Consider the following 16,602-nt stretch of genomic DNA (forward strand, 5'->3'; position numbering starts at 1 on the left):
GACAGGAGGAGAAATGGAAGTGAATGAGGACGAAGTGTCGGAGGTGGTAGGTGTGGTGAAGTTCTCTGAGCCCGAGGCTTGCACCGAGGTTCAGGATAAAGATGAGTCTGTGACAGTAGGAGTGAAGTTTTTGAGAAAAGTGGACCCTTGCCTTTTGGCTGATCCATTTGTGGTTTCAGGGTGGGTGAAAACAGAGTTGGGTGCAGTGGAATCGGTGAGGGTAACCAGAAGTGGTCTTGTGATAATTGACGCAGACAGGGTGGCGTGAGTGATGAAACAGAGGAGTCACCTGTTCTTTTGAGTTTTGATATTGAGTCTTAGCCCGACAAAGTGATGTTAGGATATATAAGTTATCCTGTACGAGCTTTTGTGCCAAATACATTACGTTGCTACAGGTGTTAAGCCTACGGGCATGTGGCAGGAGATTCCTAGGTGTGAGAAGTGGGCAGAAGGGCATGAGACAAAGGAATGTGTAGCATTGGGGAAAGTAGTGGWATGTGTTAATTGTAGGGGTGCCCATGGGGCTGGGGATCAGAAATGTCCCGTGCGAGAGAGGCAGGTTGAGGTTTCCAGGGTCAGAGTAGTGCAGAAGTTGTCATATGCTGAGGCAGTTAAGAAAGTAAAGGAAGATGGGTCAAGGGGGCGGGATCCTGAGAGGGGTGGTGTGAGTAGTAGATCTGTACCAGTACAGAGGGATAGGCCAACAAGTGATACATGTTTCAGTAAGATTGGATTTTTAGCATTTATAGTAATGGTTAACAACTGTACTGCAGGGATGGAACGTAAGTCGCAGACAATTGAGGTTGTGGTGGCAGCTGCAGAGAGGTATTTGGGTGTGCGAGACTTGACGTCAGAAGAGTTACAGGGTGTGTTAAGTGGTGGTGTCCCATCCTTTCAGGTTGTTGGCCTGAAGTAGGAGTAAATAGATTTAAATAGTGGAGTAGGTTGATGTTATTTTTTATTATTATTATTATATATTTTTTTTTTGTGAGTGTAGTGTTAGATGGTTGGGTATTTGTTTATTTATTTTTTCAAGCAAAGTATAAGGGAGTTGTACTCCAGTCTCAAAGGTGACGGTAACGCAACAGTTATTGGATGCCAACCGCCATTAAACCTCCATCGAAGAAGAAGATGGAGTTCGAAACCAATCATCGCTGTGTCTGGTTTTCCAAATCTATAWGWTTTTGCTTCGCTAGGAYACATAAGCWTAATGGCATGGAGGAGGATTGCAGAGATTGTTGGTGTTGATGGTGGGTGAAGAGAAAACATGTTTGCTTGCGCCGCTAGCTAGCTATGAACATCAAGCAACCTCAACCTCAAAACTGTGATCAAAGTCAACAAAGGATAGAAATCACCAGTACCACTAATTATAACATTGTAAATGATACACTAAGCATGCCTTTCCCATGTAATATGCTACCAATTGGATGATGCTATCTTAACCTTATGATTCTCATATATTATAGCTTATGGCTCTTTCATTATACTGGTGTCATGACATTGATGATTATAGGTCACTCCCTGCAAAATACATAGGCCTACATGCACATGAATGGGTAAAGGAAATTGTGGCTTTGACTTGCAAACCTTGTTGTGCAAATCTCCCTTTCCCTTCATAATCAACACCAACATCTCTGCAATCCTCCTCCACGCGATTGACCCCCTGTTTTTGTCTCTGTATTCTAAAATATTCTCAGCAACTAAACRAGGCTCCCCCATGCACACGTTATTTTCCTTTTTTGTATATTTTTAATTAGCCTACAAATTGCCAGCTCCTTGTTTTCATGTACGGTACTGTACCTAGAACACAAGGGTTGGATTTGCACAAAACAATTTCATGTCAGAAAAATCATGTTGAAAACGTAGAATGGTTAGCCTCAAAAAAAAGTATCTACTGGCATAATTTTAAATGAGAACATGTAGCTAGCATCAACATGCAAATTATGTGTGAGTTTAGCTATTTTCTGCTGCAGATGTACAATGACAAGGGGCACATTGATTGCACATGCCCATTAAGCCAGTTACACCATCATACTGTGGGACTATGGCCGCATTGGTGATGCGTGCCATTATGATAAGCTGCAAAATGGGTTTACGTTGCTGATATCCTGAGACAGAGTGACAATCAAATAAAACCGGTTGGAGAGCTCACAACTGGACAAGAATGTAATGTTCACTTGAGAAAGCAAAACAGAAACCACAGACAAATTAGAGACAGATCCCCCTTCGTGTCATTTTATTGCAGAATTGTGGTTTTTGGTGAATGAGCATTGACACTAGTTAATCTTGAAATGTTTTTAAGTTAACAATTAAAACAAGTTTAAACACTTCACTTCAATGAATCAACATTGAATGAATCCAAAAATAATTTCCAAATGTACAAATAATGTAACTTGTTTGTAAATGTTAGACATCTTAGTAAGAAGGCTATTATTACTAAAGCATCATTTGGGGTAAACAAAAAAGTCCATACCAGAGGTGACCAACCTTGCTCCACTCCCTGATCTACTGGGTGAGCAGACTTCTATTCCAGCCCAGCAATAATACACAGTATTATCAACTCATTATGTTTGATAAGTTGACTCAGGTGTGTTAGTGCTGGGCTGGAACAGAAGCCTGCACACCCACCATACCTCCAGGAGAAGGATTGGCACGATACAGTTGTAATAAGTTTGTAGCCTACATTGTGTGACTTAACTGTACTGTTGTATACAACATTTGCTAAAATACACATGACCAAAAGTATGTGGACACCTGCTCGTCGATAAAAAAACATGAGCTGGCGCACACCCAGAATAATAGTTTGTGTGGAGGTGCTGACTAACGGCGAATAAACTATAAACTATCAAAATAAAGAAAGTCGCACACTCCATGTATAAACTCCCAGCAATTTAATGGGTATTTACCAACGTTTCGGCATCACCTGCTCGTCGAACATCTCATTCCAAAATCATGGGCATTAATATGGAGTTGGTCCCCCTTTGCTGCTATAACAGCCTTTACTCTTCTGGGGAGGCTTTCAACTAGACGTTGGAACATTGCTGCAGGGACTTGCTTCCATCCAGCCACAGGAGCATTAGTGAGGTCAGGCACTGATGTTGGGCAATTAGGCCTGGCTTGCAGTCGTCGTTCCAATTCATCCCAAAGGTGTTCAATGGGKTTAAGGTCAGGGCTCTGTGCAGGCCAGTCAAGTTCTTCCACACAAATCTCGACAAACCATTTTTTGTATGGACCTCACTTTGTGCACAGGGGCATTGTCATGCTGAAACTTCCCCAAACTGTTGCCACAAAGTTTAGAATGTCATTGTGTGCTGTAACTTTAAGATTTCCCTTCACTGGAACTAAGGGGCCTAGCCCGAATCATGAAAAACAGCCCAAGACCATTATTCCTTCTCCACCAATCTTTACAGTTGGTGCTATGCATTCAGGCAGGTAGTGTTCTCCTGGCATCCGTCAAACCCAGATTCGTCCGTATGACTGAAGCGTGATTCCTCACTCCAGAGAACGCGTTTCCACTGCTCCAGAGTCCAATGGCAGCGAGCTTTACACCACTCCAGCTGACGCTTGGCATTGTGCATGGTGATCTTAGGCTTGTGTGCAGCTGCTCGGCCATGGAAACCCATTTCATGAAGCTGCTGACGAACACTTCTTGTGCTGATGTTGCTTCCARAGGCAGTTAGGAACTCGGTAGTGAGTGTTATAACCAAGGACAGACGATTGTTTAGCGCTACGCGCTTCAGCTCTCGGCTGTGAGCTTGTGTGGCCTACCACTTTGCGGCTGAACCGTTGTTGCTCCTAAATGTTTMCACTTCACAATAACAACACTTACAGTTGACCGGGCAGCTGTAGCAGGGCAGAAATTTGACGAACTGACTTGTTGGAAAATTTGGCTCCCGAGTGGCGCAGCGGTCTAAGGCACTGCATCTCAGTGCAAGAGGTGTCACTACAGACCCTGGTTCAAATCCAGGCTGTGATTGGGAGTTCCATAGGGCGTTGCACAATTGGCCCGGGGTAGGCCGTCATTGGAAATAAGAATTTGTTCTTAACTGACTTTCTTAGATAAAGAAAGTTTCAAATTTAAATGACGGTGCCATGTTGAAAGTCACTGAGCTATTCATTACGGGCCATTCTACTGCCAATGTTTGTCTATGGAGATTGCATAGGTGTGTGCTTGATTTTATACACCTGTCAACAACGGCTGGGTGAAATAGCCGAATCCACTAATTTGAAGGGGAGTTCACATACTTTTGGCTATGTATGTGCTGCAGACAGGCTTCATTTTATTAGTTAGACAGCCCTGACTATTATGTCTGTCTGTCTTCATAGTGTTTCTCTCTAGGGACTAAAACTGGATAATAATGCCATCCCACAACCTTCCCCATCTAACTAGTACACCTACTCCCTTTTCTGACAGCTGGAGCATAGAATCCTTTCACCGCCTTCCATTGCTGTTATCTACAAATGCATTTGGAGCATGAGTTTTTACAATGATAAATAGGCCCACATCAAGATATCAAGCTAATATGAAGTTAACTAGCTGATGAAATGTATCTTAGCAACAGTACTGTTGGCAAGCTAGCGCCATTCTATAGCTAGAGGACTCCTGATATATCCAGGAGTGATAAGTATATTTTTTCGTCTGTCTAGTAGTCTTTTTGCCAGCTAGGGCCATCTACTTTAAGAGCTGCYTGTCTTTCCAGAAGCCTACTTGGTGTGTGAACTTCTGACTGCTCATAACTTGCAGCTGATTGTTGACACATAAACCAGGATCAAGGGGCAGGGCAATTTGTGACTTGTGTCKTGACTTGACKTYAACATTAATCTGAAGACTGTTATTTATTGAATTAACTAACTATGTGTAATTGTTACCCRATTAAATTAATCATGCAACACTTAACTCTAGAATTTGGGGCACCACGAGAGCGGTTCTTTAATAAAGAGTTACCATCTCCCGAATTAAACTCTAAAAGGTATTTACCTATCAGGTCTATAAACAGTCAACTTATTAATCATAACCTCGTATCATATCATCATTCTGAACTGTCGTAACCTCCTTGCATCTGCAACCACCAGAGCCTTACTTATGATTCAGTATTACACAAATTGNATAACCTCGTATCATATCATCATTCTGAACTGTCGTAACCTCCTTGCATCTGCAACCACCAGAGCCTTACTTATGATTCAGTATTACACAAATTGTTTTAATTGTTTATTTACTAGCTAATTAAATGRGAACACAGGATAAACACACACACTCTGCACCGGTTATTGACAGGAGAYGTGATACGCTGAAAACATGTCCCTAGAGGAATGACAACAACATGGATRCTTGTTAAAGAAGAAATGGAGAGGGAGAGATAGGAACAGAGACACAACATTGCCACATTCASAAACTACTCTCACCTACAATAACCATATACTTTGCACACAAACCGCCGCCCGTTTGAGCAAGGAATCTTGAATGGATTTACGAGAAATGCCTGGGTTCGCAGGGGATATCTCGGTGAAGGGGCAGCCTTGGAAAGGGGGTTGGGCCTTTTCGCGGCACGCGTGTAAGGCTCTGATTGTCCGAAATGGTTGCAACAATTCTTCTACTGTTGTCCTTCTTCGTAGTTGTCTGGTATCCGGTGACTTGTCGTGTAGTCCTGAACAGAACTACATAGTTGATTCTTCTTCCATTCGCTCTTGAAGATGCTTCTTTGAAGATAGGCTAGCCAGTCGTATTGATGGTTCCCCACTGGGGTGATAAGTGTCACGTCCTGACCATAGTTCTTATGTGTTTTGCTTGTTTTAGTGTTGGTCAGGACGTGAGCTGGGTGGGCATTCTATGTTGTGTGTCTTGTTTGTCCGTTTCTATGTTTGGCCTAATATGGTTCTCAATCAGAGGCAGATGTTTTGTGTTGTCTCTGATTGGGAATCATATATAGGTGGCTTGTTTTGTGTTGGGGATTGTGGGTGGTTGTTTCCTGTCTCTGTGTTTTCTCTGCACCAGATAGGGCTGTATCGGTTTGCCACATTTTGTTATTTTTGTATTGTTGTAGTGTTCACAGTTCGTATAATTAAACATGTTGAGCACAAGCTACGCTGCGTCTTGGTCCGATCCCTGTTACACCTCCTCTTCAGATGAAGAGGAGGAAGGCTGCCGTTACAATAAGAGTAGCATAATACGATGCTTTGAGCAGAGCAACAGGATGGTCCTACTTAAATTCGCTTTCAAAGCCACCTTACTTAGGACAGCTAATTTGCCGTACCAGTGATCGTCCGGGAGGTGATTTTATCGTCTCCACCTTGGATTGAGATTCAAAGTTCAAACCATTTTAAACATGTAGCTGCCACTTCACACTTTTTCTGGTTCCATGTGTTAATTCGTAACCCATCATTTATAYCTTTTGCTCAAAAGGGGCGGTTCCGGATGGCTGGCACGCTCCYTGACCTCACTTTGGGGCRGTRATTACTCACTGTGCAAAGTTATGGAAAACAATTATCTCTTATAGCTTCTCAAATCGCATCCCTTCCTTAACAGAAACACTTTCATAATYTTTCATATTACATGCTCAAYTCATAGTATGGAAACTTTAGCTATGTAGTGTGTGTACTTTCCAAGTTACAGTATTTCCTTAATAACATTTTTAATAACATTTTTAAWKRCATAACAAAATAACAAACAAAATGACATTAGTGTTCTATAGATCGCCTCTGACCATTCCCCACGTTCTACGTTCRAAATATTGTTCCAGTATTCGCTTTTGAACGTGTTAGAGTTTCAGCGGGAAAAAGCACATTCCTTTGGTGAATTTGGAGAGCACAGGCATGGATCTTCTACCTTCGGGTGAATGGGGGTCTGATTGAAGTTATGCATTGCACACCTGATCTGATCTATTTGGATTCTCGTGGTCAGTCATGACACTTGTTTTGGTAATCAGTGGCTGTATTGGATGGGGAGTGGTTTCTCCTCTCCTAGGCAATCAGCAATTAGTACAGGGAGGTGTGCTCTTCACATCTGCGAGGCAATTAGCAATAAGTGTTAGTACTTCAGTCTTCCCTGGTTTCTCAGTGGCAGCTGTAAGTGGCTGTCGTGTTAGTGGTGATCACCTCGGCAAAACTAATACTGTCACCGGAGCAAAGACCGTTCTGTCGAGTTATTTGTGGAAGGAAAGCGAGAAAGGCTCCACACTGCTCTCTCACTTTACTATCTTACCTAGTTATTTTTAGATCTMATTTTGTAGCTTTGGCAACTATGTGTGGTTTCTATACATGTTCGCTCCCCTGTAGGCTTTACAGATGCCCTCCACCCCTTGGCTGCAACGCTTCTAATTTAGTGTACCCTGCGCGCACAAGGTGTAACAAACAAAAAGCGAGTAGCAGCAGTGTACAAGAGCGGGGGGGGGGGGTGTCAATGTAAATTGTCCGTGTGCCGATTTTTATGAATTGTTCAGCAGTCTAATGGCTTGGGGGTAGAAGCTGTTGAGGACCCTTTTGGTCCTAGACTTTGTGCTCCGGTACCGCTTGCCGTGCGGTAGCAGAGAAAACCGTCTATAACTTGGGGTCCTGGAGTCTCTGACAATTTTATGGGCTTTCCTCTGAAACTGCCTATTAAATAGGTCCTGGATGGCAGGAAGCTTGGCCCCAGTGATGTACTGGGCCATTCGCACTACCCTCTGTAGCGCCTTATGGTCAGATGCCGAGCAGTTGCCATACCAGGCGGTGATGCAACCGATCAGGATCCTCTCGATGGTGCAGCTGTAGAACCTTTTGAGGATCTGGGGGCCCATGCCAAGTCTTTTCAGTCTCCTGAGGGGGAAAAGGTTTTGTCGTGCCCTCTTCACGACTGTCTTGGTATGTATGGACCATGATAGTTTGTTGGTGATGTGGACACCAAGGAACTTGAAACTCTCGACCAGCTCCACTACGGACCGTCGATGTTAATGGGGGCCTGGCCGGCCCGCCTTTTCCTGTAGTCCACGATCAGATCCTTTGTCTTTCTTACATTGAGGGAGAGGCTGTTGTCCTTGCACCACACTGCCAGTTCTCTGACCTCCTCCCTATAGGCCGTCTCATCGGTGATCAGGCACTGTTGTGTCGTCAGCAAACTTAATGATGGTGTTGGAGTCGTGTTTGGCCACACAGTCATGGGTGAACAGGGAATACAGGAGGGGACTAAGCACACACCCCTGAGGGGCCCCAGTGTTAAGGATCAGCGTGGCAGATGTGTTGTTGCCTACTCTTACCACCTGGGGGTGATCCGTCAGGAAGTCCAGGATCCAGTTGCAGAGGGAGGTGTTTAGTCCCAGAGTCCTTAGCTTAGTGATGAGCTTCATKGGCACTATGGTGTGGAACACTGAGCTGATCATCCTTGATCATCCTTGAAATGTTTCTCCATCTTGATTGGAGTCCACCTGTGCTATATTMAATTGAATGGACATGATTTGGTAAGGCACACACCTGTCTATATAAGGTCCCACAGTTGATAGTGCATGTAAGAGCAACAAAAAAAAGCCATGAGGTCAAAGGAATTCTGTAGAGCTCAGAGACAGGATTATGTCGAGGGACAGATCTGGGAACGGGGACCAAAACAATTCTGCAGCATTGAAGGTCCCCAAGAACACAGTGGCCTCCGTCATTCTTAAATATAAGAAGTTTAGAACCACCAACTCTTCCTAGAGCTGTCCACCTGGCCAACCTGAGCAATCGGGGGAGAAGGGCCTTGGTCAGGGAGGTTTTATTAACMTTTTGAGAACAGAAATGATAGGTTATTTGAAGGTAATTGAAAAAAGTTCGGAGAACATGCTTCAATAAGACTTTTAATAACACCGCTAGCTAAGTTTGGGTTAACTGTTTTGAACTCCAAGCACAGGACAGATGGAATTTCATTTGCTTAGGCATTAATCATGCAAATCCATTTTTTTATTTATTACGGCACGGTGTCAGTGAGATTCAAACCTATGCTCTTCTGTTCTCTATGCTGCACCACCAGGATGGAGATATCATGCCATGTTTTTTAACGCATAAAAGCTGTTCATTTAAGACTTTTCAAACATATCCCATTTCAAGGGAAACAAGCATTAAGACCAGGTGTGGCCAATTAGTGACATTGGCAAACACACCTGAACACACTTAACAAGATAGAGGATAGAGAGAGTTTGTTGATGCTGAGAACGGAATGTAAATGTTTTTAAATAAAATTTGTAGAATATTACATGTTTTTTTTTTAGGTGTTTATGGAAAGTTTTCTTAATGTTCTCTGAACAATTTGAGAACATGACTTTAAATAAAACCATGAGGAAACCTGTAGAAAAGTATTGAAATTCCTACAGAAGAACGTTGTTTCTTAAATGTTCTCTGAACTATTTGAGAACATTCCCAATGCCAAACCAGTTGGAGAACATTCCTAGAACATCACCAACATTTAAATGAAATGTAACCATGTTTGAACTTTTAGGAAACGTTCTGTTAAAATAATAAAATACCAAGAAAAAAATGTTGTACTAAGAATGTTCGAAAGCCAACCTACTGGGCACAGACCTCAATTCAACGCAATTCAATTTCATTGAAGTTTCATGGAAACAATGTGATTCAACCAGTTTGTGCCCAGTGGGAAGCAACTATCCTACACCATTCCCAGAAAGTTGTAAGGTTGTATGCAAAATAACCATAGGACAACCATGCTCTAAGAAACATATGGTTCTCAGAACGTTATGTGCTAGCTGGGTATGTTACCGTGTCACCAGGTAGCTCGCCCACATGTCTTGTTCCCATGCATCTTCGTATTGGTGGATTAATGTTCTAGATCATGTTATGGTCCCTACTTTTGACCAGGGCTGTTTACCTCCACTGCAGCCCATGTTATTGTAGAAATAGTTGTCTGTCTGTCAAAGGGAGAGACAAATACAGGGAACTTTGAGGGGGTTAGTTGGGAGAGGGGGAGTTAGAGAGCAGAACCATTCATAATTTACCTCAGGGCAAACAGTAGATAGTGTAAGGGGTGCGTACTGGCAGCAGAGAAGCCAGGCGCAGGAGAGCAAGCTCTGGGTTTACAACGAAGCAGTTTAATAATAAAAACCACCGGAATCAGAACAAACAATAAATGGGTACAAAAACCCGTCGCACACCAGAATAAACGTGCACATGCACTTACAATAAACAATTCCGGACAAGGACATGGGGGGAACAGAGGGTTAAATACACAACATGTAATGATGGAATTGAAACCAGGTGTGTGGGAAGACAAGACAAAACAAATGGAAAATTAAAAGTGGCTCGATCGATGGCTAGAAGACCGGCGACGCCGACCTCCGAACGCCGGCCGAACAAGGAGAGGAACCGACTTCGGCAGAAGTCGTGACAGATACCATTTGAATAAATATTGGGGCGTCATGATTTCAGGCTCCAGTTAGAATGTAATTAATAATGTAGCATTTATATGCTGCAGCTTCCATTGAGCTCCCGTCCCAGATCAGACATATGGTAGCTGACAAACTGACGGGCCATCATCTCCAGGGGAGCCTCAGCCAAACCAAACCACCCTACTCCTAGTGAATGTGATTATGACTGACTCATACAAGCCCATAGGGGATGGTCCAACTTCTCTCCTCCCTCTGTTTCTCTTATTATTCTACCCCCTTTTCCTCTTCTGTTTTCTCCCCTCCTCTTGTCGATCCTTTGCTCCTTTCCTCTCTCCTCTATTGTTCTCCTTTCCTTTCCTTAGATTGAGTCTTCTCTCCCCCTTTTTTCCCCCACTCCTCCTTCCCTCTTTGTGTCGAGGGGCATGTTCAGCCTCCCGCTTCTCTCTGTGTGACCCTGTGGAATACGTCACACATAAACAACAGACCGTGGTGGGCAACTTTATCTTCCCAGCTCGCCCCGGCCCCATTCTTCACGCCTATCCAATATCCTGTGATGCGCTTTGTGTTTCGCTGTGCTTAGCGCGCTCTCCAAGCGTGTTGAGGGAGTGGATCAGGGGCCTGACTGCAAATCGACGGAGGATGAGAGGCACGGAGAGGCAGGAGTAGTGGCTGGTGAGGTAGGGTAGAGAGGCAGGAGTAGTGGCTGGTGAGGTAGGCTAGAGAGGCAGGAGTGGCTAGAGGGGGTAGGCGAGTCGGGTGCTGGGGAATATGTCATTCAGACGTCCAGTAGAGTGACTGTCTGCAGACCAGACCTTGTCCACATGACAGCCTCAGGCCTTGAGAAACAGTCAGGGATACTCTCCTCTACAAACCAGAGGTGAAGGGAGAGCCAAGAGAGGCAATCAGACAAACTATATAGGAGTAACGGATCATAGGCTACATTCTTCTAGTTTAGAAGGCGCTGGATTTGTACCAAGGCTAAACTACCCAAACGTTCCTAAGACGAACAGTTTATTTACTTACATAGCTATTTTCATTGTTATCAGCAATTAGGCAAATCCCCCGAGTCTTTCTCAATGTGGTAGAGTTTAAAAGCGGTGCTTTTCATTTGTTGGTGTGCATGACAAAGATTTACATCCTGGCGTGTTGTTTTTTTGGTGAAAAAACATTATGCAAACACAGCTCGGACTCCCTTTGGGCAGATAAAGGCAGCTCTTTGTTCTGTAAGCACGTCTTATAATCTACAACAGAAGAGACTGTGCTACAGTAAGGCAGTGAGATCTGGCCTGTAAACCATATGGCCCTGTTACACAACACTCATCCTACTACGACATATACAGATTTCTGTCAAATTGTAAAACGTGAGCAGCGAGCATTATTATACAATTAGATTGCATCGTAAATAGCAGAAACCAAATTAACCTTCTCCACATCCCTGCTTCCTCTATCCATTATGCTGTACATTTTTCTTATTGGTTATGTAACTAGAGATTCCTGGGAAATATTTCCAGTGTCGTGACCCTCAGTTACTTCCTGTCAGACTTAACAAATTGCCCACACGGGCAGCAACACACACACACACACACACACACACACACACACACACACACACACACACACACACACACACACACACACACACACACACACACACACACACACACACACACACACACACACACACACACACACACACACACACACACACACACACACACACACACACACACACACACACACACACACACACGAGAGCGAGAGGGAAGAACTTCCTTTTCCTAACCCATGCCAGGAGACAGAGGTTTAGAATGCCTGATTATGTTGACAATAATGTAGAGTATGGCTGAAAAAATGGCCCATTTGTTGAGCTCATTATTTGCTGAGGCAAGGTTAACTGCTTTAGTCAGGGGCTAGAACCTACTGTAGCATGATGCCCCTTCAGGGATGTGAACAGTACCCCTCAGGTTACACAGTCATCTTGATATGATAATGAGCTGAGCTACAGTCTACATGCCACAGACCCTCTACCCAGGCTTTACTGCCCTCCTCCAGTGATCTGTGTGTCTGCTGGCCATGACTCGGACCTCTGGCTTTTGCGATTAGCGACAGCAGAGGCTGTTTAGTCTCCCGCCTAGACAGAGTGAAAAAAACAGAGGGGAGAGGGTGGGGAGACAGAGGGAGAGAGCGAGAGATACAGAGAGAGAATAATATAATATATGTCATTTCAGCAGACACTTTTATYCAAAGTGACTTACAGTCATGTGTTCATACATTTTACGTATGGCTGGGCCTGGGAATCGAACCCACTATCCTGGCATTGCAAGAGCCAAAGCTATGATCCCCAGACAGACAGACAGACAGAGAGAGAGAGAGAGAGAGACACACATGGATGGGCAGACTAAAGCAGAGATCCACAATCACCCAGCAACAACCCACGCTGTCTAAATCAATGGCATCATGTCTGTCTGGAGCACTTTGTCATCAGACACATGCCCTACACTGACACTGCTGAAGACTGGCAGGATGGGAGAAGGGCTGTGGAGGAAACAGGATGAAAGAGCGAGTGAGTGTGAGAAACAGACAGAGGACAGATGGAGGAAGGGAGGGAGTGAGAAATTAAGTGAATAGATCCAGGCCTACATTCTGTTTATAAGAAAGGCATTGAGAGAGAAGTAAATGTGTGAAAATCGACAGAAAAAGTGAATGACAACAAGGACGTGTGCATAAGAGAATAGGGTATTGAAAAGAACAGAGAAAAAATCCTTCCCGCTCTCTCTGTTTCCTGTCATAACTGTTTTGTTCCATTTTAACTAGAGGGCTTCCCTGCTTCCCTTCCTGCCTGCACAGTATGTTGAAGACAGACACAGGAGGAGAGAGAGAACAGATTGAATTCCTTAGGATGAAAATTATTATTATTGTCCCGGAGTCTCGGGAGAAACACAGACTGAACAAAAACACTGGAGGGTGTAGACAGACAGTAGTACTGGAGGGGGTAGACAGACAGTACTGGAGGGGGTAGACAGACAGTACTGGAGGGGGTAGACAGACAGTACGGAGGGTAAGATAGACAGTACGGAGGTGTAGACAGACAACTACTGGAGTGGTAGACAGACAAGTAGTACTGGAGGGGTAGTATAGACAACATAGTACTGAGGTTGTAGACAGACAGTACGGAGGGGATAGACAGAACAAGTTACTGGGGGGTAGGACAATTATAGTACTGGAGGCGAAGAGACAGACAGTAGTACTGGAGGGGTAGATAGACAACAGTATGCTGAGGGTAGACAGACAATACGGAGTGTAGCAGATCAGTACTGGAGGTTAAACAGACAGATACTGGAGGGGATAGACAGACAGTACTGGAGGGGGTAGACAGATAGTAGTACTGGAGGGAGTAGACAGACAGTAGTACTGGAGGGGGTAGATAGACAACAGTAGTGCTGGAGGGGGTAGATAGACAACAGTAGTACTAGAGGGAGTAGACAGACAGTACTGGAGGGGGTAGACAGACAGTACTAGAGGGGGTATATAGACAGACAGTAGTACTGGAGGGGGTAGACAGACAGTACTGGAGGGAGTAGACAGACAAGATAACCATTTGGCAGGTCACAGAAGGCTAGTTTGTGTTTGTGTCATGTTCTAATGCCTGTCAGTCATGGGTCAACAAGGGTATCTCTCTCTCTATCTGTCCCCCTTCCACTCTCTCTCTCCTTCCAYTCTCTCTCTCTTTCCCCATCTCCCCCCTCTCCTTTTCTCTCTCTCTTTAGTTCAGTGTTTCCATTAGCCTGTGTGTCTCAGGAGCAATGCGACTCAAAGGCGTCCGTTACAACGTAAACAGTCCTTTCCCTCCGCTGGCCTTATCAGCTCCTCACACTCTGCTCTTCCTCAGGATGTCTGTCCACGCAGGGCCCGACTCGGCCCAATCACAGTTCCACCCACCACTCTGCTCTTTCCTACCTCACTATAGCCGCCGGTGCTTTTATTTCAACCCTCTTTATACACACTCAAGCACGTACGCTCACACACACACGTGAGCACAAACACACACACACACAAACACACAGTTTGCCGTCCCACGACATGTACTGTGTTTAACAGTACCACAGCAGTTAATATAAATAGTGTTGCTTTTCTTTTGTCCTGGACATTTTCAATCATACTCTACCAGTCTTTGAAGTCTCCTCTGTCTAAATGGCCCTGGCACTTCACTCGGTCCGCCCAGAACAATGCAGCAATATTTTGCATGTGGACATACGACTGAGATGATGTCAATGTTGTGTCAGGTGAGTGTACGATGTTACTCTAGTTCATTTATCCTATGGTTACATGAAGCCTGTATATGCACTGCAAAAAGCACATTATTTATCTGATTTCAACATATTTGACCTTAATCCTCATATTTAAGGAAAAATATCTCGAGCAATATTTTGAAATAAGATAAATGACTTGTATTAAGCCTCTTTTTAGGTTAAAATAAGCCAAATTAACCGACAATGGTGTTCGATAATTTTGCTTGGCACAAAAAAAACAGCAACAAAAAAAGCACATGTTTTAGGTGAATTTTCACTAAATGTGAGGTATTTAGACCGGCTTAGATTCCACTTTTTCTGGGCCTACTGATAGTCGGTGTAGCGAGTACCACAAGAGACTGTTATTGCTTCACTGTGGAGACCCAAACATTCTCCCCAGGAGAATCTGCAAGCAATATCTGGTGTGTTTGTGTTGTGTGAGACAGAGAGATAGAGAAAGAGGGTGTGTGTGTGTGTTGTGTGTGTGTGTGTGTGTGGTTGTGTGTGTGTGTGTGTGTGTGTGTGTGTTGTGTGTGTGTTGTGTGTGTGTGTTGTGTGTGTGTGTGTGTGTGTGTGAGAGAGACAGAGAGAGAGTAGTATGGTGGGTTGGTGTGTCTGTGCGGTGCGTGTATCTGTGCACATCGAGATTCGAGGAAAGAATTGTGGTTGTTGTCGCATTACTCACCACACTGTATCTGATAGGAACCCCGCGGGTAAGAAAAGATAAAAACCATGAGAATGGAAAAAGAGACAACAAGCATTCCATACGCACGAGCTGAAACTGATCAAATCATGCACTGGGTTGCCTATATATGGTGATGAGAGGTTTTTCAGCTCACAGGAGTGAATGGTTTACAATACGTTGGGCATGCTGGACCAGTGAAGCACACACGTCAGTGTTAGACTAAGTGCAGTGGAGACTTCGATTTCAAATACTTGGAGCGTTTGCTTTAGCCTGCCTGGAGTGCCAGGTGGGTGGGTTTGCGTTGTTGGGCATTTGTTATTGGTTCCGTTGCRTACAGGCAAACTCAATAAAGCACAGCAAAAGTATTTGACATGATTGTATAGTATTTGAMCGCAGGTCTAGTGCGGTGTGCATTGGGCTTCTGCTGCTTCGCTGTAGTGAACTGTACTATGTGTGTGTCAATGGGCTGTGAGTCTGCCGGTTAAAACCTTTTTCGATGCGTGGCAGCATCCCTCACAGCCACATGTTACTTCRACATTTTTACAAGGCGGTTTTTCCTAAGTGCTTATTGTCATACGTAGTTTTTTTTTATACGCAAATATACTCCAATGTTTTCTTGGTTTCAATGTATTTTTCCTAAGGCTTCTGTAGGTACTGTGGGCTACACAGAGTAGGGTTCAAGGATGTGGTATTGTAGGCTACATACCGCCGCGTGAGGTTTAGGTACAGTCAGTAAGGAACGCGTATCTACAGTCCATATAGTCCTTGTACATGTACATACAGTCTGTAGATAATGAATACTCTGTGTTTGCCAGTGGGTGAAAGTCTAAAGATAGCATAACCCTATACTGTGTCCGTACACGGCTACAATATATGCTACATATGTGCATGTTTTTTTACTTCACCTTTATTTAACCAGGTAGGCAAGTTGAGAACAAGTTCTCATGTAGAATTGCGACCTGGCCAAGATAGAGCAAGTTTGAAAGCAGACGTGATGTCTTTCTGCATTACATGCATCAACAGATACGGGCACAACGCTGACATCTCTGTGCAGACGAACATCTCACAGCGTAGACTCCCAGCACGCTTTTATAGTTCTGCTTGCTGCGTCTATGTCTGTGTGACCCACTTTCCAGAACAATCCACTGATAAATTGCAACCCCATGTTCTCCCCCAACGGAAACGGACCGTGTGTGTGTGTGTTACATGTGTTTGTATTGGTGTGTGTGAGTGTGTGTGTGTTACACGTGTTTGTATTGGTGTGCGTGTGTGTGGGTGTGTT

This window comes from Salvelinus sp. IW2-2015, linkage group LG13, assembly GCF_002910315.2.
Source record: "Salvelinus sp. IW2-2015 linkage group LG13, ASM291031v2, whole genome shotgun sequence".
Lineage (NCBI taxonomy): Eukaryota > Metazoa > Chordata > Actinopteri > Salmoniformes > Salmonidae > Salvelinus > Salvelinus sp. IW2-2015.